The sequence below is a fragment of the Dipteris shenzhenensis genome, chromosome 26 (assembly GCF_047967505.1).
Source record: "Dipteris shenzhenensis isolate YYH24624 ecotype China chromosome 26, Dip_SZ_1.0, whole genome shotgun sequence".
NCBI classification, from domain to species: domain Eukaryota; kingdom Viridiplantae; phylum Streptophyta; class Polypodiopsida; order Gleicheniales; family Dipteridaceae; genus Dipteris; species Dipteris shenzhenensis.
In genome coordinates this window covers 19,245,285-19,266,610 of record NC_141621.1, presented here as the reverse complement: position 1 = coordinate 19,266,610, position 21,326 = coordinate 19,245,285, and the positions used below count along the sequence as shown (strand labels likewise).

At 40.1% G+C, this 21,326-nt stretch overlaps 1 long non-coding RNA gene across 1 annotated transcript; it reads right to left on the bottom strand.

The window, feature by feature from the left end:
- Positions 1–20,353: 20,353 nt before the first annotated feature.
- Positions 20,354–20,986, bottom strand: LOC147884780 (uncharacterized). The gene is made up of 3 exons (XR_015543527.1): positions 20,883–20,986; positions 20,665–20,716; positions 20,354–20,572 (listed from the first exon to the last, which is right to left on the bottom strand). It is a non-coding gene; the product is annotated as an uncharacterized LOC147884780 (long non-coding RNA).
- Positions 20,987–21,326: the final 340 nt, after the last annotated feature.

Genomic DNA, 21,326 nt, shown 5'->3' with positions numbered 1-21,326 from the left:
TGGGTTGCAATGCATGCTTTCCAATGCAAGTCTTTCTGGTGGTTTTTGGGCTGAGGCAATGAAGGCTGCAGTGCATGTGATCAATAGACCACCTAGTAAGAGTTTGGATGGTGGTATTCCTGAAGAGGCATGGAGTGGCAAGAAGCCCTCTTACTCTCATTTGTGTATATTTGGGTGTGAGGCTTATGCACATGTGCCAAAAGAGCTTCGAAAAAAGCTAGATCCTAAGTCTAGGAAATGCATCTTTTTGGGTTATGGTGAAAGTGGAGAGATGGGCTATCATCTCTGGGATCCAAAAGCAAAGAAGATCATATGCAGCCATGATGTAGTCTTCAATGAGAAGAAGATGCATAAGGCACCCATGAGGGATGTGGAAATGAGGAGACTCACTTTCCAGGATGTGAATCCACCTGCATATGTTGATAGACAGCAAGCTGTCCATGCACCAAATGTGCAAGAAATGGTACCACCAAGTACTCCCACAGGTATACAATCAAGGGTAGATGATGGATCATCTATTGGTGGAAATGATGAGCCAAATGTGGCTAATATGGAAGTGGGATAGCAAGCTGAAATGCCCTTGAGAAGATCATATAGAGTGTCTAGACCACCTGATAGGTTTGTTCTAGAGGTAGACTATGTGATGCTTACTAATTGCGGGGAGCCTTCTTGCTACAGAGAGGCTATGATGCGCGAGGATCAACGCAAGTGGGAGTATGTTATGCAATCAAAGATGAGTTCACTTATGAAGAATAAGACTTGGGACATGGTTTCTTTGCCACATGGAAAGAAAGCATTGCCATGTAAATGGGTCTACAAGATGAAGGTCACAAGTGATGATGTGCCTAGGTACAAGGCCCATTTGGTCGCTAAAGGGTTCAAGCAAGAGAAGGGTGTGGATTTTGATGAGATATTCTCTCTGGTTGTGAAGATGACCACACTTAGATGCATGCTTGTACTAGTGGCAGCAGAGGATATGGAGCTTATGCAAATGGATGTCAAGACAACTTTCTTGCATGGGGATCTGCATGAGGAAATTTACATGGTGCAACCGAAAGGCTTTGAAGAAAAGGGCAAAGAGCATTTAGTTTGCAAGCTGAAGAAGAGTCTCTATGGTCTTAAGCAAGCGCCTAGAGAATGGTATCAGAAGTTTGATGCTTTCATTCGGTCCCAGGGTTTTAGAAGGAGTGAAATTGATCACTGCCTCTACACTAAAAGGGCTAAGGATAATAGCCTGATAATCCTGGCACTATATGTGGATGATATGCTATTGGCTAGCAAGAATACTTATGAGCTAGATGCATTAAAGGCCAAGTTGCATGAGGCCTTTGATATGAAGGATTTGGGACTTGCAGGTCATATTCTTGGTATGCGCATCACGCGTGATCGGAGTAGGAAACTCCTTTGGCTTTCACAAAAGGAGTATGTTACAAAAGTATTGCAGCATTTCAATATGGAGGGGGGGAAGGCAGTGAGTACTCCATTGCCTCCATATGTGAAACTGAGTCGTACAAATAGTCCCAAATCAGATGAGGAGAGGGCCATGATGGCCAAGGTTCCTTATGCATCAGCGGTTGGGAATCTTATGTATGCTATGATAGCTACTAGACCACACATTGCATTTGTAGTGGGAGTTGTTAGCCAATATATGGCTAATCCAAGAAAGAGGCATTGGGAGGCAGTTAATTGCATCATGAGGTACATGAAGGGTACCAAGGAGATGTGCATTTGCTTTGGTAGAGGAGACATGCATGTACTTGGGTACACAGATTTAGACTATGCAGGGCATGTGGATAGTAGGAGATCCACTTCTGGTTATGTGTTCACCTTTGCAGGTGGTGCAGTGTCATGGATGTCTCGTGCACAAAAGTGCATTGCTTTGTCTACCACAGAGGCTGAGTGTGTTGCAGCCACAGAGGGTTGCAAGGAGGCTATATGGCTTGATCGGCTAGTGGGAGATTTGGGGATTCATACAGGTGTACCGACATTGCATAGTGATTCCATGAGTGCTATTCAGCTAGCACGAAATCTAGTCTTTCATGCAAAGACGAAACACATTGAGGTCAGGTACCATTTCATTAGGGAGGTACTTGAGGACAAGCGCATAGAGCTTGTCAAGGTTCATACAAATGATAACCCTACAGATATGCTGACGAAGAGTCTACCTAGTCAGCGGTTTGAGTATTGTCACGTATTGATGGGCATTGGATAGTATGCTCATTGGTTGTTCTCCCTTAAAAGCACATTGTCCTTTAAGTGGGAGGTTGTGGGGGTTAAAGGTCACTATGCCTTTACCCCAGTTATGTACAATACTCAAACACATATATAAATGAATGAAAAAGAAGATTAGGGTGGTTCTACACCCACCAAAACTTGTGTGGCTCTCTGCTTCTCTCTCTCCCTCTTCTGTTCTTGCTTCCATTGAGAGCACTCTCAGATCACTGGTGAGTTATGCTAGGAAGGGGGGGGATTCCCGATACAATAGCCATGTGGGCTAAATAGCTTATCTACTTCCATTTTTGGGCCTCTCCAACATAGCTCGTAGAGCTATGTTGGAGGATGTATTTAAAAAAATGATGGCCAGCTTCGCTGTATTGAAAGGAACGAAAATACAAAATTATTTTTTTCTTCATCACCCTCCGAGATAGCTTGCTGATGAGCTATGCTAGAAGCAGTTACCAAATAATTAAAAGAGGCAGATGTTGGTGGTTGTGCACAGGTACGCACAAGTGGTCAAGTAGAAGAATGGACATCAATGGTTAAGAGGGAGGTCCATTGTTATGCCTGTGTCTGTTTATTGATGTGCTAAAGCTACCCCCATTTACCTTCAGAAGGAGTTCAAGGCTACCCAAAAATAGAGTTTCATGTGACCAAAAACACAAATAGATAAAAAAATGCTAACTCCTCTCTAGCATAGCTCGCTCATGAGCTATGTCGAAGGGGGATTTTAAAAAAGATTAAAATGTTTTGAGGCCCATATGACATAGCTTGTCGGCAAGTTATGTTTGAGGGGATCAGAAAAACAAGGTGAATTACATTCATAAGGCTTGCCATGATGGAGGATGTTGATTTTGTGAAGAATAGGTTGTTAGGTTGTGGAATCTTGAGAGCAAACTATGTTTGTGTAAAGAAAGGAGTGGTTTGACTAGTAAATGTAGTTTGTACCAAAGAGTAGGCGCTCGTTTTTTTAATTTGTCCAAATGTGGTCATTAGTAGAACCATGAATAGTAGTCACTTGCTCAATCAATTGAGCAAAGTTGTTTTGTTCCATGAAATTTGATAATATTTTTTGTTTGTTGTTCGATGCATGGAAGTTGATGTTGAAATCTCCTATGATTGTTGTGGGTGTATTTTGTTCCACACTTAGAAACATTTTTTGGAGTGAGTCAAGAAGTGATGAAGTTTTTGAGAGGGGGGAGTTGTACACGTTAATGATGGCTATGTTTTTGTTTGTTTGTGTTTGAAAAATTGTCAACAAGCATTTTTAGCCTTGTTTTTTAATGTAATTATTGTGATATAGTTGCATGCCTTTTTTATAACACGTTGCTATTCCCACACCGTTTGTTTTTTGCAAGCATGTGAACTTAGGCAAGGATATGTCTGTTGTTTTGTTGCAATGTAATTCTTGGAGGCAGAGTATTGATGCTTGAAGGAGGATTTGGTCATTAAGAATGTCTATTACATGAGAGTTAAACACCTGTGTATTAAGAGATTGTAATGTCTTGTGTTGGTTGGTTTTAGTTGTTGAGAAGTTTTTTTGTAGGGGAATTCATTGTCTAATTGTCTGGAGTTGTTCCATTTCTTACAGGACGATCTTGTCTACTTTGATGTGTTTCGGTTGAAGGGGTTTTAATAGGTAAAAATTTTCAGGATCTTGTATTTGCGACATTGTTGTGTACATCAAACCATGTGTTTTGATTAAGGATGGGTCAAATGCAAGGTAGTCTATGGATAGTCCTTTCGAACGGTGGATTGTCCTAGTGGGCAGCTGGTTGTATGGGAAATTGTGTTCGAGATATTGTGTTGAAATTGTTTTTACCTACTTGAAACTCTTTTGTGATTTGCTGTATTGGTGTCCCATGTCTTCTCTATTTTGTTTGTATGTAGAGAGAAGTTATTGAAACAAGTTTTCTTGCCTATTGTTTTATTGTGGAAGAAGATCCAAACACATTGGTATTCTCCCACAACAACTAAATTTTAAAAGATCCCATCCACTCTGTTCACCAAGCCATTGGACATGTCTAGATTTTGGCCTGAACATATTTCGACTATCATTCTAGTCTTTAAATGCAATGTTTTATGCAATCTTGATGTGCTTGATGGGTTGAGAGGGATTGTTATTGTTTTGCTACATGTCTTGTGTCTTATGTCTATTGCTTCGAGAATATGAGGAGTTTGTTTGAGTAAGTGGAATACTTGTTTGTTGTGAATGTCTTTAGAGGCATTAGTGTAGAAGAGGTGGGGAATGATTTTCTTGTGAAGTGGTTGTCTTAGATATTTTTCATTTATGTGTGCAATGTCATATTCTGTATGTTTTCATGTTCTTATTCTGTTGAGAATGTCTATGAATTCGATATTTGTTTAGCGCATTGGTGTGTTTAGTTCATATTGGAAGACATTGTTTTTCCAAAATGATGTTTGCACCAATTGATCGATGAATAGCCATGAATCTTTTGTTGGGCTAGCTTGGCATAAGTCTTCAAAAAGGATAACATCAACACCACCAAATGGTTGCATGTGGTTGTGTTTGATTTCCCTAAGATGCATGTCAGCTGCTGCTGCTACTACGAATGTGTTGTATCCAATCAAAGATAATTCGTCAAATACAATGAGTTGAAGATATTTGTAGAGTTGTGATAGTTCTTGTAGTTTTTTGCTTGATAGGCTTGTGTAGTGAGATGCCATAAGTGGCAGATGTAGTGCTGAATGGATTGTTGTACCTGTAATGTTGAAAGATGCTTTTTATGTGTAAGCTAACATTAAAAAATTTGGCGAGTCTATATTATTTGTGTCTTTGTGCGAGTGTTGCGTAGTAATGCTTGAACTATTGCAAGTAGTGTAAATGTTTTTCCTATTCCTGCATTGCCTGTTAGGAAAAAATGGAATGCTTTTGTAGGGGATGTCCTTTTCTTTAAGATTATATCTTCAACAATTAGTCATTTTTCGCAATTCAAGGCTCTGAAGTTACTGTAGTAAGAATCTCCAAGAAATTTTTTACATGGCAATAGAGTATTATTGAAGTATTGTTTAGTTTTTTGAGGGTTGGGCATATCAATTCCAATGTCATAACCATCAATGTTTTTTTGGATAAGATCAGTATATGATGATGTTGTGTTAGTGGAATTGCTTGAGGTTTATTTTGTTTTTTTGGAATTAGCTTGTTGAACTTTTCTTTGTTGGGATCTATGATGTCTTTGTTGTTGTGGTACATATCATGCCAAGTAGAAACTATGTTGTCAAGAGTCGAGTCGATGATGTGGAATGGGAAGAATAGAAGACATATCTCTCTATAGTAGTTTTTTGGATCCTTTGTCTCATTGTAGTTGTTGAACTGTATAATTTTTCCCTTTTTCCTTTTCTTTGCTTTGTTCCCATTTAGTATAATTTGTGAAGAGAGTGGGAGAGAAGTAAGGAGTCTCACTTGAAACTTCCTCACATACACAATGGGGGAATACACACAAAGTTGGAGGCTGAAAACAATTTTCTTCTTCTTAGTTGTGAAAGTAAATAGAACTCTCTCTCAGTACAAAAGGAATAGGTGAACCATATATGTGGGTCTCAAACCAAACTTAGCTAACCTAGGTGGCATACTAACTGAGCCACTAACTAGAGTACATAAAGATAGCTGTCATCCAGCTATTATTCATGGGCAGTGTACCAACTGCATCTGCAACTAACAAGTCGGTGACATAAATGCACAATGGTCACCCTGGCATATCATGAGTGGAGCTCGATATCTCAACAGTCCCCCTCGAGCTCAATCCCAATTCTTGCACACCAAGTAGGTCTCTGAACTTGCACAGCTTCTCTGCACCTAATGCCTTCATGAATATAATAGCTACCTGATCCTCTGTGTTGACATAAACTAGATCAATAAAACCTAGTCGAACCTCCTCTCACACATAGTGAAAATGCACCTCAATGTGCTTTGTTCTAGCATGATAGACTGGGTTATTTGTATACTGCTCATGTTGTCATAATAAATGACTGGCCCATCTATAGACTGATGCATATCATCAAGTAGCTTACGCAACCAAGCTACCTCACATGCAGCCATTACTGCACCCATGTACTCAGCCTTTGTGCTCGACAAGGCAACTGTAGGCTGTTTCTTGCTGCTCCAAGTGACTGTAGCACTCCCAAAAGAGAACATGTATCCACTGGTAGATCGTCTATCAGAAATACTACCAGCCCAATCATCATCAATGTATCCATGCAACTGTATCTGAACCCCAGTCTCATAAAATACTCCATACTACAATGTGGACTTCACATACATCAGTATGCATCTAGCCACATCCAAATGCGATTTCCTTGGAGCCTGCATAAACTGACTTATCAACCCAACAGCATAGCTTAAATCTAGCCTGGTAATAGTCATATAAATCAAACTTCCTACTATGCGTCTGTACATAGTAGGGTCTTCCAGAAGCTCCCCTGCATCTGCACTCAACTTCACATTCTGCTCTAAAGAAACTGAAATAGGCTTACAGCCTGTCATCCCATATTTGGACAGCATGTCCAATCCATATTGCCTTTGCAAGAGCCATATCCCACTTGTGAATCTAATCACCTCAATCCCCAAGAAGTAACGTAGCTCTCCCAAATCCTTCATCTCAAACTTCTGCTTCAATAGCATTTTCACATGAAGGATATCTTCATCACTATCACCTGTGATGATCAAATCATCAACATAAATGACAAGCAGCATAATGCCTTTCTCTGTTTTTCTCACATAAAGTGAGAAATCTGCATTGGAAATCTGAAAGCTAATAGTGACAAGATATTGGCCTATCTCAGTCCATGCTCTGAGTGCTTACTTCAAGCCATATAAGGCTTTCTTCAACCTACAAACAAACTCAGGATGAACAGCATGCACATAGCCTGGTGGCTATAGACCTCTTCTTGCAAATCACCATGCAATAAGGCATTCTTTACTGATGTAAAGGCCATCCCTTTGATGTAGCCATAGCAATGACTGCTCTTACGGTTGCCATCCTTGCAACCGGACTAAATGTTTCTTCATAATTAATGCCATATGTTTGTGCATACCCCTTGACAACTAATCTTGCCTTGTATCTGTTCACAGAACCATATGCATTGTGCTTCACCTTATAAACCCACTTGTAGCCAATTGGATTCTTGTCTTTAGGCAAAGGCACCAATTCCCATGTAGCATTTGCTTCCAAGGCATACATTTCTTCATCCATGGCTTTCTCCCATTTTCCTTTTCCCATGGCTTGCTCAAAAGAAGTGGTGTCCAATGGCCCTCTTCTTGGCCTCTTCTGCCCAAGTGCTGATTTTTGCTTCAAGCACCATGTGGGAGGAGTTTTCAAAGGAAGAAGTTTACATGATGGGGGTGTCTCTGACCCTACCACCCACGAAAAAGGTAACAGCTAGTCCTCAACAACTTGAATCTATGCTTTCCCCAGACCTCACTCCGAGTGAGAAAGATGAGTTCCTAGAAATGTTCAAAGGTTTCCCTGACCTCTTCGCAACTAGCTACCACCACCTTCGCCATGTGACTGCCATAGAACACAAGATAGAGCTAAAGCTTGATGCTAAGCCAATGGTTCAGAAGTATCAAAGATTAGGGCCCCTATAGACCGACGCTTTGCACTCAGAGTTACAAAAGCTTGTAGAAGCGGGGTTTATTGTTCCGATCCACAATACTAAATGGGTTTCACCAGTGGTAGTCAACCCAAAGAAAAACAACAAGTGGCAGGTCTACATCGATTATAAGAAACTCAATGTGGCCACCAAGAGGGACCATCATCCTCTACCCTTTCAAGACCTCATTCTTGAGAAGGTAAGTGGTCATGAGATGTATACTTTCTGTGATGGTTACTCAAGGTTTTATCAAATTAGAATTGCCGAGGAGGATGTGCTTAAAACCACATTTGCCACACCCTAGGGGACGTTTGCATTCAAAGCAATGCCTTTTGGCCTCACCAATGCTCCTACTACCTTTCAAAGATTTATGCAGATGGTGTTTGCTCCTTATTTGGGGGTTTTCTTGGAGGTGTTTTTAGATGATTTCTGTATATTCTCGGCACATAAGGAGCACGTCATGAAGGTTAGGTTGGCCTTCCAAAGGGTCAATGATGTGAATGGCAGCCTCAACCCTGATAAATGCACCATTGGAGCCACTCAAGGGAGGTTACTGGGACATATTGTCTCATTCGAGGGTGTCAAGCCTGACCCCGAGAAGGTAGAAGCTATCCTCAAGCTCCCCTCACCAACAACCAAACGTCAAGTACGCTTATTTGTTAATCTAGTAGGATACTATTGTCGATTCATTGATCAATATGTTGCTTTGACGTGACCCATGACTACGCTATTAAAAGATGGGGTTGATTTCTCTTGGGATGAGGATTATGATCATGGGTTTGTACAAATCAAGAGTTCTCTAGCTTTAGAACCCATTCTATGCAATCCTGATTGGTCAAAGACTTTCTATATCAATCCTGGGTTTGGTGAGCACACTCTGGCGGATATTCTTCTCTAGCAAGGGGAGGATCAGTTCATGTATCCTGTTCGATTTTCTTCTCGACAATTGCTTGAAACTAAACGATGCTACTCTAAGGCTGACAAGCATGCCTTGTCTTTGGTAATCTGCCTTGAGAAATTTAAGCATTATGTGGCTGGAAAGTCCTTCATTATAATCTCTAGCAATGGTCTTGCAAAGCAGGTTCCTGTGATGATTAAATCATCAACATAAATGACAAGTAGCATAATACCTTTCTCTATTTTTCTCACATAAAGTGAGAAATCTGCTATGGAAATTTGAAAGCCAATAGTGACAAGGTACTATCCTATCTTCTCAGACCATGCTCTGAGTGCTTGTTTCAAGCCATACAAGGCTTTCTTCAACCTACAAACAAACTCAGGATGAACAGCATGCACATATCGTGGCGGCTGCTCCATATAGACCTCTTCTTGCAAATCACCATGCAAGAAGGCATTCTTTACATCCATCTGATGTAAAGACCATCCCTTCGATGCAGCCATTGCAATGACTGCTCTTACAATTGCCATCCTTGCAACCGAACTGAATGTTTCTTCATAATCAATACCATATGTCTGTGCATACCCCTTGACAACTAATCTTGCCTTGTATCTGCTCACAGAACCATCTGCAATGTGCTTCACCTTATAGACCCACTTGCAGCCAATTGCATTCTTGTCTTTAGGAAAAGGCACCAATTCCCATGTAGCATTTGCTTCCAAGGCATCCATTTCTTCATCCATGGCTTTCTCCCATTTTTCTTTTCCCATGGCTTGCTCAAAAGAAGTGGGTTCTGGTTCTTGTATCACTTTGACCATATAGCCATAGCGAATGGTTGTAAATCCATCATATTTCAGCCTATCCACAGGATACTTGACTCTGGTAGACCTATGCAAAATAGGCTCACTACCAGGTGCTCTCAAAACATCCCTGGTCTTCCTTACTCCAGGTGTAACAATAGAAGGAATACCCAACTCATCATCAATGCTATGTTCTGAGCCACTGGATTCACCATCCACATAAGAGTGACCTGCATTCACATCAACCATGGGCTGATCTACTTTCTCTTTTCCTTTTCGTGATACCTGCATACCACTATCTGCATTGTTTTGAGGAGGTTCTCCTGATCTCAATCTGCCTGTCCATGGTGAAGTATGTGAACCACTGCTAGAGGACACTACAGGTCCACTAATATTTTGTGATTGCTGCTGTTATATTTGTGCAGCATTACCATTTTGTGCATCTACATCATCAACCACGTTTACTGGTTTATACCAGCTGCTCATCTCATCAGAAACAACATCTCTACTTACTGTAAACTTATGAGTAGAAGGGTTATAGCATCTATACCCTTTCTGCTGCAGAGAATAACCAATAAAGATGCACTTCTCAGCTTTTGGATCCAACTTGGATCTCAACTCATCTGGCACATGAACATAGGCAATGCAACCAAAAACTTTCAAATGAGAAATATCTAGTTTCCTACCAGTATACCTCTCCTCTGGAGTCATGCCATGTATTGCTGCAGTGGGAGTCCTATTCATTATGTAAACTACTGTAGCAACTGCTTCAGCCCAATAAAAATCTGGCAGGTCTTTTTCGTTGAGCATGGCACGAGATACCTCTCCAATATGCCTGTTTTTCCTTTCTGCAAGTCCATTTTGCTGTGGGGTATGACTAATGAATATTGCTGCTTTATGCCATGCTCCTGCAGGAACTTGCAAACTCATTTTAGAGGTACTCTCCCCCTCCATCTGACCTTAGGCATTTTATTTACAAGCCTGTTTCTTTTTCAACCATACCTTTAAAAGCTTTGAAATGCCCAAGCACTTCACTTTTCTTTTTCATAAAATACACTCAAACTTTTCTGCTATAGTCATCAATAAAAGTGACAAAATAATGACAGCCTCCAATAGATGCAGCTTTAGTAGTCCACACATCAGAGTGGATTAATTCCAATGGCCTCTTACTCTCTTGAACATTCTAGGAAATGGCCTCTTACTCTCTTGAACATTCTAGGAAATGGTTTCCTTGCCTGTTTTCCAAATTGACAGGCTTCACATATCTTATGTATTTCTGCAACCTTGAACTTGGGCAATCTTGCAACAATATTTTGGGCCTGCATCAATTTAAGTCGTTGTACATTAACATGACCAATGTGTTTATGCCAGATATCAATATCTGCAACTACACCGATCCCATGTGCAAACATTGCTGCACTCAATTCAGGCATGTCCACATCCAATGTAAACATCTTGCCCTTCTTCTTCCCTTTTCCTACCAAGCGACCATTATTTTTCATATCCTCAACAAAGCATCCATGAGGATTAAATCTGACCTGCAAGCCCTGCTCAACCATTTGATCAATAGAGACCAGGTTCTTGGTGATGTTTGGAACATGAAATACATCAGATAGGTATTTCTTCTTCCCATCCTGCATAGACAAAGGAATTTTACCAATCTACATAATAGGATGTGCAGTATCATCACCAGTCTCCACAAATCCTAGTTTTTTCATTTTCCTTGCATCTTGCATCCATTCTGCATGACCTGTCATGTGGTTTGATGCACCTGAGTCAACATACCACACATCATTGCTTTCTTCTGCACTTGTCACAGAATTGGTCATGTGCAGCACCATAAACAAATTCTCATTTCTGTCATCACCCTATCTACTAGAGGATGCATAATTGCCTTGCTGCAATTTTCCATTCATAATGTCATTCTACTTTTTGTAGCAATCTGTAGTCATATGACCCATTTTACCACAATAGTAGCATTCAACATTGTTGTTTGCATTTTGGCCTCTCTGCCATCCACCACGACCTCTTTGGCTCCCCTTGCCTCTGAGGTTACCACGTCTCCCTCTATAGGACTGGTTTTCTTGAATTTGCTGCATATTCTGATTTCTACCACGGCCTCCAGATCGGCCTGCTCTACCTCTGCCTCTACCTCTTCCAACATTTGAGTAGAAGACAGTTTCTTTTGAAGTTCCTCCTGAAGAAGATGCACCACCATTTCTCTGCTCTTCAGAAATTAGAAGAGCAATCAACTCCTCAAAATCAGGAAATTTTTCACGGACGGCAATAAATGTCCAGAACTGTGCATAATCCTTTCCTAGACCATTCAAGGTCACAGAAACTAAATCATCATCTTCCACTGGCGACCCAATGGAAGCAAGTGCATCTGCAATCTTTTTCACCTTCATGTGGTAGTCATTGATGCTCATACTTTCTCTCTGCACAATGTGCAACTCCTGCTTGAGCTGCATTTTCCTGGCTTGCGTATTTGTGTTGTACATTTTTGCCAAAGTATCCCACGCCTCCTTTGGCATGCTTGCATCCTGAATATGCACAATCATAGAATCTGAAATACTGATAGATAGCCAGTACATAACTTTTTTGGCTCTCTCATGCCAGCCTTTAAATGCCTGCATTTCCTGTTGATTGGGAACATTAGGAAGAACTGGTTCTTCTTCATTTCCTGTAATGAACTCCCAATAGCCTTTTCCCATAAGGAAATTCGTCATTCTAAGCTTCCATGCTTGGAAGTTGTTCTTGTCAAGCTTTTCAGTGACAATCTGTGAAAGAGAGCGAGACGCCATTACAGAACACTGCAAAATATTCTGTCATTGCAAAAAACCCAACTTCTGCCTCACAAGGCAAATCTGCAAAACTGACGAAAGTGGTATTTGACCACACAATCACTTCCTAGTGATGATTTTACATCAACAGGCAATAAGAATGATACTGTCACTCCCAACATCTCTGTGCATAGGCATACGATGCAATTTTTGTGGCAACTTTTCACCAACCTGCAGAACAATGGTCGCACAGCCAAAATAGGCCACTTTTCTGAGTGCCTGCAAAAAAACTTCCGCCACCAAAACGGGCCCCGAAACGGCCTCAAATCAGAAAAATAATGTCACCGAGGGCTTCACCCCGACCTGTAGCATATACTGCCCTCTTGTCGCACCGTGAAGGGCGTCTCAATCTGAGCCAGTGCACTCTTGCACTTTCCGGCTGTGCTACCTTCAGAGATTTGCTCCCAAACTCAAAAAAGGAAAGCAACACTGATCCTCTTACCAAGACACTACGAACTTGGTTTGTTTCCTTGAGATCCTTACCACAAACCGAGCTCTAATACCATGTGAAGAGAGTGGGAGAGAGGTAAGGAGTCTCACTTGCGGCTTTCTCACATACACAATGGGGGAATACACACAAAGGTGGAGGCTAAAAACAGTTTTCCTCTTCTTAGTTGTGAAAGCCAAAAAACTCTCTCTCATACAAAAAGGAATAGATGAACCCTATATGTGGGTCTCAAACCAAACTCAACTAGCCTAGGTGGCATACTAACTGAGCCACTAACTAGAGTACATAAAGATAGCTGTCATCCATCATGGGTGGTGTACCAACCGCATCTGCAGCTAACAAGTCGGTGACATAAATGCACAACGGTCACCCTGGCATATCACAAGTGGAGCTTGATATCTCAACATGATACATGTCCTCGCACTGCACACATTTACACGATCTGGCCCCCGTCTCGGAGTCTTTGCCAACAAGTCCTTCTCCACCTGCCACATTACACTCATAAGTTTACCGCCATCTTGATAAGTTTATGGTGGTTAAGTTGTTATTTTTATTGTGAAGCCCAATAACAAGGGAGGGGTGTTTATGACACCTGTCTTCCCAACTACAAGTTGGTTCTAGGTATGCAGACTCTCATCTTCAATAAAAGTGATGCTCACCATGACTTATCTAAGTAAAACTTGTTTGTACAATCATGCATTCTATAGTTGAGAAAATTTTGTTAAATTACAATAGTTTACTCTTTTGTGTCCATTACCTAAATTGTTTTAATTTCACTATGAAACAAGGTTCAATTACAGTAGTTTACTCTTTTGCATCCATTATATAAATTGTTTTCATTTCCATAACCTAAATTGTTTTCATTTCATTATGAAACGGGGTTTTGTCCAATCTTCACACACACAGTCATGTTTCTCTTGCAACTCTAGATGATTGCACATAGTACAGTTAAGTGATTATGCCTCTTTTTCCTCTCGACTCATTTCATTGGTTGCTTGAGCAGTACTGTCTCTCCCATAAACCCATTCGATTTTCACCAATTCAAAAACTTTTCTATCCCGAACAATTCTCAAATCAACCCACTTTCCCCTTTTCCTTCCCTCCCTTCTTTCCTTTCCTTCCCTGGCATTAATACCATTAAAACTTCACTTTGACTCCTTTGGTTTCACTCTTGAAAATCCTCACTTTCCTCTCTCTCAATCCTTAACTTGGACTTTTATATACTTCTACCCTTTTTGAGTAGACTGTAGGTCATCACACTAGGTGATGACCTACTACCTCACCTAGTGTGGTGTCTCCTTCTACGGCAATGATGGGTACACACACACACACACACACACAATCTTTCACCCTTTTGCATTAGCGCATTTAACTTTTATACCTTTAAAACTCTGGAAAAAACCCCACTTTTTTACTGACTTTATGACTCACCCCTCTTGCCATCCCTATCTTTACTTTAAACCCCCCTTTTTCCTAATTCTCCCTCCGTAATTTTCCCTATTTCCTCTAATTTCTAATTTCTCAACTCTTTTTCTAAATTTTCCTAATTGTCCCTGATTTCCCCAAACTCTTCTAATTGCCCCTATTTCTTCCAATTTCTCTTTCTTTTTTTCTATTTTCTCCTCTCCCTAATCTCTCTCTCTCTCTCTCTCTCTCTCTCTCTCTCTCTCTCTCTCTCTCTAAATGTTCCCCCTGTTTTTTCTAAGTTTCCTTTTTGCTCTACTCTCACTAATCACTCCTCTCTCTCACTTTAATTTTCCCTCAGTTCCCTAATGTATACTCTCGCTAACTTTTCCTCTCCCTATTTTTCCTCTCTCTGCCTATTTCTCTCCTAGGTTTTGCTATTCTCCCACCTCCCCCTAATTTCCCTAATTTTCTTTAATTTTACCCTAATTTCCTATTTCCCCCTAATTATTCCCTATTTCTCCTTATTTCCTTCCTATTTTCTGTAATTTCTTCTAAATTCATCTTAAGTCTTGCTATTCCTCCCTTTTTCCCTATTTTTCCTAATTTTCTTTAATTTTATCCTCATTTCCTTTTTCCCCTAATTGCTCCCTATTTTTCTTAAATTCTTCCAAAAGTTTCCTATCTTTTCCCCTAATTTCCCCTACTTTTCCTAGTTTCCCTTATCCCTTCTAATTTTTTCATGTTTCTTCTAATTTTCCTTTTCTTTCTATTTTCCCATTGTTTTACCCTAAGTTTCCCTGATTTCCCCCTATTTAATGCCTATTTATACTCCTGAACAAACCCCCTTAGCATTGTTCCCTTAACTATACTCTCAACCCCCCCTCGCCCCCCTCCACTCACCCAAAACCTTGCTCCCAACTCCCTGATTAACCCCGATTATACATATCCTAATTCTCCTCGTTTACGGCACCCCCTCGACTCCCAACGCACTATCTCAGCTATATAAACTCCCCCACCTACTCCATTTGCCTACTCTACTGCTCGCATTTGTCAGCTCATGTCGCCTAACCACCCTACCACGAACCACCACCCCCACACACACACGCACGCGTGCGCATGCGCGCATCCCTACACAAACATGCACATGCACCCCCACATGCATGCGCACAGACAGACGCGTGTGCATGCACACAAACATGCACACGGATACACACGCATGCAAAGACACACAAGGTCAACCATTGTTGGAATCAAATATTTGGGGTTAGCTCTAAGCTTCTTGAGGTAGTAATACTTTAGAATCATCCTTATAGATTTATCTTTTTACTACTAATGCACCCTAAAGGGATACTATTAGGCCTTATATGGCCCATTTTCAAAGATTCTATTATTCTCCTTACTATCTTCTTTCTGACTGAGTTAATAAGGACTCATAAGTGCATGTTGAGTACCATGTAGTAGAACTATTTTTAATACCTTGTGAATGTGGTAACCTATGAGGTAGATCTTTTTAAAAACCATCAACATATTTAGTTCCTTCAGTTAGTTATCCTTTGAATGTGGTAACCTATGAGGTAGATATTTTGAAAACACATCAACATATTTGTTGCTTGTTCCTTTGGTTAGTTATCACTCAAGAGAGTGTTGAAGTATTTTAGCATGAAAATTAAAGACCTTTCAAAAGGAAAAGGAATTATAATATACTAAAAAATTTAATATCTAAACAACAAATCACTTTATACACTTGTAAAGAGCTTATTAAATTTGAGGCTAGAGCAAGAAAATTACTTTGAGGATGCATGTCTGTACCATTTCAAGAAAAGTGAATGGTTATTCCAAGTTTCACTAACCTCACAAAACTATTCCATCCATAATCGTTGGGTCTACAAATTCAAGATTACATTGAAGACTTGGCATCGCTCGTAATTCATCTTGACAAAGTGAGTAGACTTAGGCTTGAAATTTCATGGTCCCATATGTCCTAATCTAGACGTCATCTAAATTATATACAATGACCAATAGGTGACATTGGGATCCAATCTTTGTACCAGTTTGAATTACAAGTTGAAGTTGGATCAAATATATGTAACCATCTTGACCTATAACCTCACCATGCATCTTTATAAGATCATCAGGATCAAAAATAAATACCCTTAGTTCACAATCATTTGACCATGCATTTTCTAAATGAAACTTTTTAATAAAAGAAATTGTAGAATGACATGTGATTTCCTTCATTTTAATATTCTTATTGGTATTCATTTGGCAAGTCTTTATTCAAATGGTGTTTCTACATACACCTAAACCACAAGCCCTTGTTCCAAGCATTAACTGACTTTGTATGTTCTTTCCTCTTTTCCAAAACTAATGGGTTTGATGAGGCTTTTATAAAACTAAAATTTTGGTTCATTTCTTTTTATTGAATTGTATACTTTCCCATTGGTTGGAGAGTTATGTTTGTGTTGTCATGAGTGGTTGAGATGGCATCACAATAAGTTCCTTCACGACAAGTCCATTTTGCAAAACATATAGCATCTTCAAATGATGAAATCTTATTTGTGTGTCCTTCATTTTGACAATTCTGATAGAGCCTTCTTTTAAACATATTTTGAATAGCGAGAACATCCCATGTTTGAGATATGTATAAGTGCGTGGTGTTATTGACCTATTTTGAGGATGGAGGGACCTTTACGAAGAGATGGGGGAGAATGTTATGTGCCATGGGAGGAAACTGTACCAACCTTTTAAGGATTGATGGGTGTGTGAAACTTGTCCATGTGTGCAACTGGTTTTACTATCTTGTTTCACTACTAAGCCTTTTGAATAGGGCAAGTAAAATCTATGAGAACCCCTATGATTTTCCACCGCTCAAATGGCAATGGTTCAACCTCGGTGGCCCTAATAGTAGGCTACAAATGTCTACATCGATGGCATGCTAGATTTGGAAACACTATGGGGTCAAGGTTCTTCAATGATACAAAGCCTTTCTCTTGATGGTGTTGATAGTGCTAACACTTTGATTTCTCTATATGGCATGATTTTAAATCAAGATTTCATTTTTATTCTAATGTTGGTATTCAAGGTCGTGGCATTGGCCCCTCAATTCATATTGCAACACATTGATAGAAGATTAAAGTAGACATGGATCCCAAAAAGATGCATCTACAAAACCTACAAACCCCATGCCTTCACAATGATTGCAACTATCGTTAGCGTTAAAAATATGGGTACCTCAACGATATTATGCAAAACATCAAGCTTTAACCATGCATCCGTTTGTAGATGCGATAAAGTGCCAAGCATGAAATCATTAGCTACAAATAGCCCCATCAAAAATGGGTCTAAGCCATCTCAATCACTAGTGGAATACTTTTGCCGCATGACAATGATATGGCCCCAAAACCCACCACCTTGGACAAGGGATTTGCGCTCATGGCATAGTAGTGGTTGGCAACACAACATGAAGCTTCTAGCCCCTCCCTCTTCCAATTGACTATAAGGTTTCTTTACAATAGAACCAATGAGGTAAGCGTTGATTTCTGTTTTACCTTTTCGGAGTATCAAGATATGGGCATAAAAGATGGAATAACCTATAATTATACACAATTGGGAGGAATATTGTAATTCCTTTGGTCTTTTTTTGAAATTTAACGTATTAGACCACCCGATGATAGAATTGTGGGGTTTTTTATGGGCATTATTAAAAGCTTCTCTCTTTGAGGATAAGTAGATTGTAAACCTTCTTGTCTTCCATCTTGCAAATTCTTTCCTTTTAAAAAATCAAAGAAGATAAATTTGAATGAAGTCCTTGAAATGTAAGAAACAAGACATTTTCTTTTGATGTTAGCTCATGTCACCAATATTGAAGATTCAATGTGGTTTGAAGGAGTATCTAATAACAAGAAATTCAATACATCGGACATGTTGTTAGCTTAGTGAACCAAAAGAGACAACTCCAAGGTGGCACCATCATTTAACTTAAGTGGAAAAGATAAGGAAGGACATGCCGATCATGTAGAGACTCGTTTGAACTATGGACTAGCCATTCGGTCTTCATAACTTCAGACGACCAACATGGTGAAAGGATAATTGAAACAAAAGCACTAGTGGTGTAATTTGAAAAACAAATAGGATGAATTGCATTGCCTCTTTAGAAAGTAATAAATACAAGGTCATATAGGAAGGTGATGAGTTTGACCATTTGAAGACAATAGTAGGCTTGTAGATGACTTCACAAGGGCAAGAATTAATTTTATCGATTTCGTAAATTGAGTGGACAAGTCTTATTCTAGACGTGGGGCTTTCTACTAGCACGAAAGGCGAAATGAAGGAGATCTGATCAAAACAAGACTCACAACTAGCCACTCCTCCATGGCCGCTCCACAACCCATCTTGTGGAATGCCTCCTATGCCTCATGGCAATTTCCAATTCTCCTCTTCGTGAATGCACAATTTTAGAAGATAAGAGAACATGCCCTCCAATACATAGCATAGATTCATGAGAATGCTAACACATGCCCCTAAGCTCGCCAACATGAAAAGCCAGATGCATCTACCTTCTTTATGCCACAAGCATACAAATAAAAATGAGCTCATCTCCATCTATGATCCACTACCCATCACCAAAACAACAATATATGATGTTGTTGTATACATAATAATTGCAGACTTTGGAGCATCTAGGCCTCTTTTGGGCTATCACCACATCCAAAACACACATGCACGCATTTGGCACCCACCAAGTCCAAAAGAATTCTGTGAGTCTCCTTACTCTATCCATCACCCCAAGAACCCACCATTACATTATGTCACCACATGATACAACTCCATCAGGCCCCACATCATTACAACAAGCACCTCAATATTGGGTAGGATTGAGTGAGCCCTGTGTGAAATTGTGTCAAAGGGGGAAGCTACAAAAAAATTCATGCTTTTGCTTATGAAAAATCTTTATGTGGTGCACAATTAAAACTGTGGGTACACATGTCACATCTTTTCCACCACCATTGCATTAACAGTGACTCCTCTTAGTGAACCTTGCCACCTTGGAGCTATTTCTAAGGTGCCCTGAACAACACATCCTTTGTTTGCGTGCCAGCAACCACAAGCTTCTTCCACCCCAATTTGAGAAGCGAGATTTTCAAGGAAGCCTGATACCATTCCACACAACTACTGTTAGAGCACAGCACAATGGAACACTACCTCATGCGAACTTTGGCAAGCGGTTCTCAACCTACATTACACCAAACCCAATGCATGGCAGTAATCTCTGCTTCTGTTTCACAATATCGGGAATACAGGATGCCAAAGACTACCAAATATGGCTTGAAAGCCAGCTCTATGTACATATGAGACCACAGACAAAAGCAGAAAATGGAAACGATTGAAGATTCTCACAGCATCTCCAATGTAATACTGTCGTGGCCAGAAGCAAAAACACAGATGTGCATTAATAATAACACATGTAATTGCAGGACTTTCAAGGGACATTATAAATATGCACAAGATGCCCTCCTCCCTACATGGGGTGATCATGTGTTGATGCATCCCTTCACAAATGCATCAAGCCAACTACAATTGCATGTATACATTGATGGTGACATATGCAATGTGTGCAATGTGGGCGTACACATGCACAAATGCTTCCATACCGTTATATTTCATATGCCTGTACATAGCATGTGTGCAGCACAAGCACAAGCACTCCTTCCCATTATGTAACTTCTCTATGCTCTGGACATCTCAACAAAATGAAACCAGGTAGCCAGCTCCAGTTTGTCAGCATTCAAAACAGGAATCACAGGAGCTTTGAACCTTTAGCGCACACCTAACTATCAGAATAGGCTCTGGAGCACGCAGACTTTCCTGAACCAACAGGCAAACGGTAGGAAATGACAAATGCTTGGTCTGAGAACCTTCCCTTGGGCGCACAAACTATTGCAGCACAAGGATTAAGAAACAACAATCTATCAGACTAATAACATACTTGATGACCTTCTATGGGTATGAAACAGCATACATACCAGTGATCATTTTCTTAGTATGAAAGAGATTTGAGACTTTGAATAGAAATTCCTCTTCCATAGTAAGGAAGACATGTACTACATGAGCAACAATTTTACAACGTAGCAAAAAACAGCTAGACAAACATGCTTCACTGAGCTACATCTTTTTCCTGTGAACATAAATTACAAAGTAAAAGGCACAATAGCCATTTACTTCCCTAGCAACATGAACTTGCATGAAGTTATGGTTTCCACAACTTCATTACGCTGTCTTCCCCATACGTCACTAGAAGATTCCTATGAGGGTGCGGTGTAACCCCAATCACATCCTTCTCGTGAACCTGTGTAGCCAAAAGGTTAGGGGCCCGCATGTGTGAAAACAAAAGTGAAGTTGAACGCTAATGCTAGCACTACTTCACAGACAATGTGATACCTTCATCAGATGTTCTAGCTTTCCTGATTGATGGCTGAAGCAGTACAACATCCTGCATTTCACAGAAAAGAGAGCTTTCATGCTTTTAAACTACAGAGAAAAACATGGATCAACAATGCTCTCATTTAAAAACCTGCAGGGTGTTCAAAAAAGAGGAAAACACCATATATCGACCAAACCTTTTTATGACGACAAACTTTGTTATTTCTTTCAAGTACCTGTCTTCGCCCACACAATATATCCATTCCCCTTTAGGAGAGACACAAGCACCAACAAAATCTCCTCCTTCCCTTTTCCCAGATGAAAAGCTTTTTACCACCTGTAAAATTATGAATTATTGTAAGAGGCCAGGAATGTGAAACATAATCACTACCCAAGGAAGGCGCCACTTACATCGCTGTTAAGTCATACAAAAGATCAGATGTAAGAAGCATCGATGTCTATTTTTTTAATTTGGTACAAAAGTTAAATACTTTCAAGAAGATCAGATGTAAGGCCGAAGATAAGTATAGATGTCTGATGTCTTAATTTGGTACAAAAGCCAAATACTTTCAAGATGGATAAACACCATAACTATGACAACAATTAACCTCCTAGGATGTATGCCACAGTGCAGACAACTAGGATTTGCATACGGTGATGAGAGAATAGGCCTAAGCAGG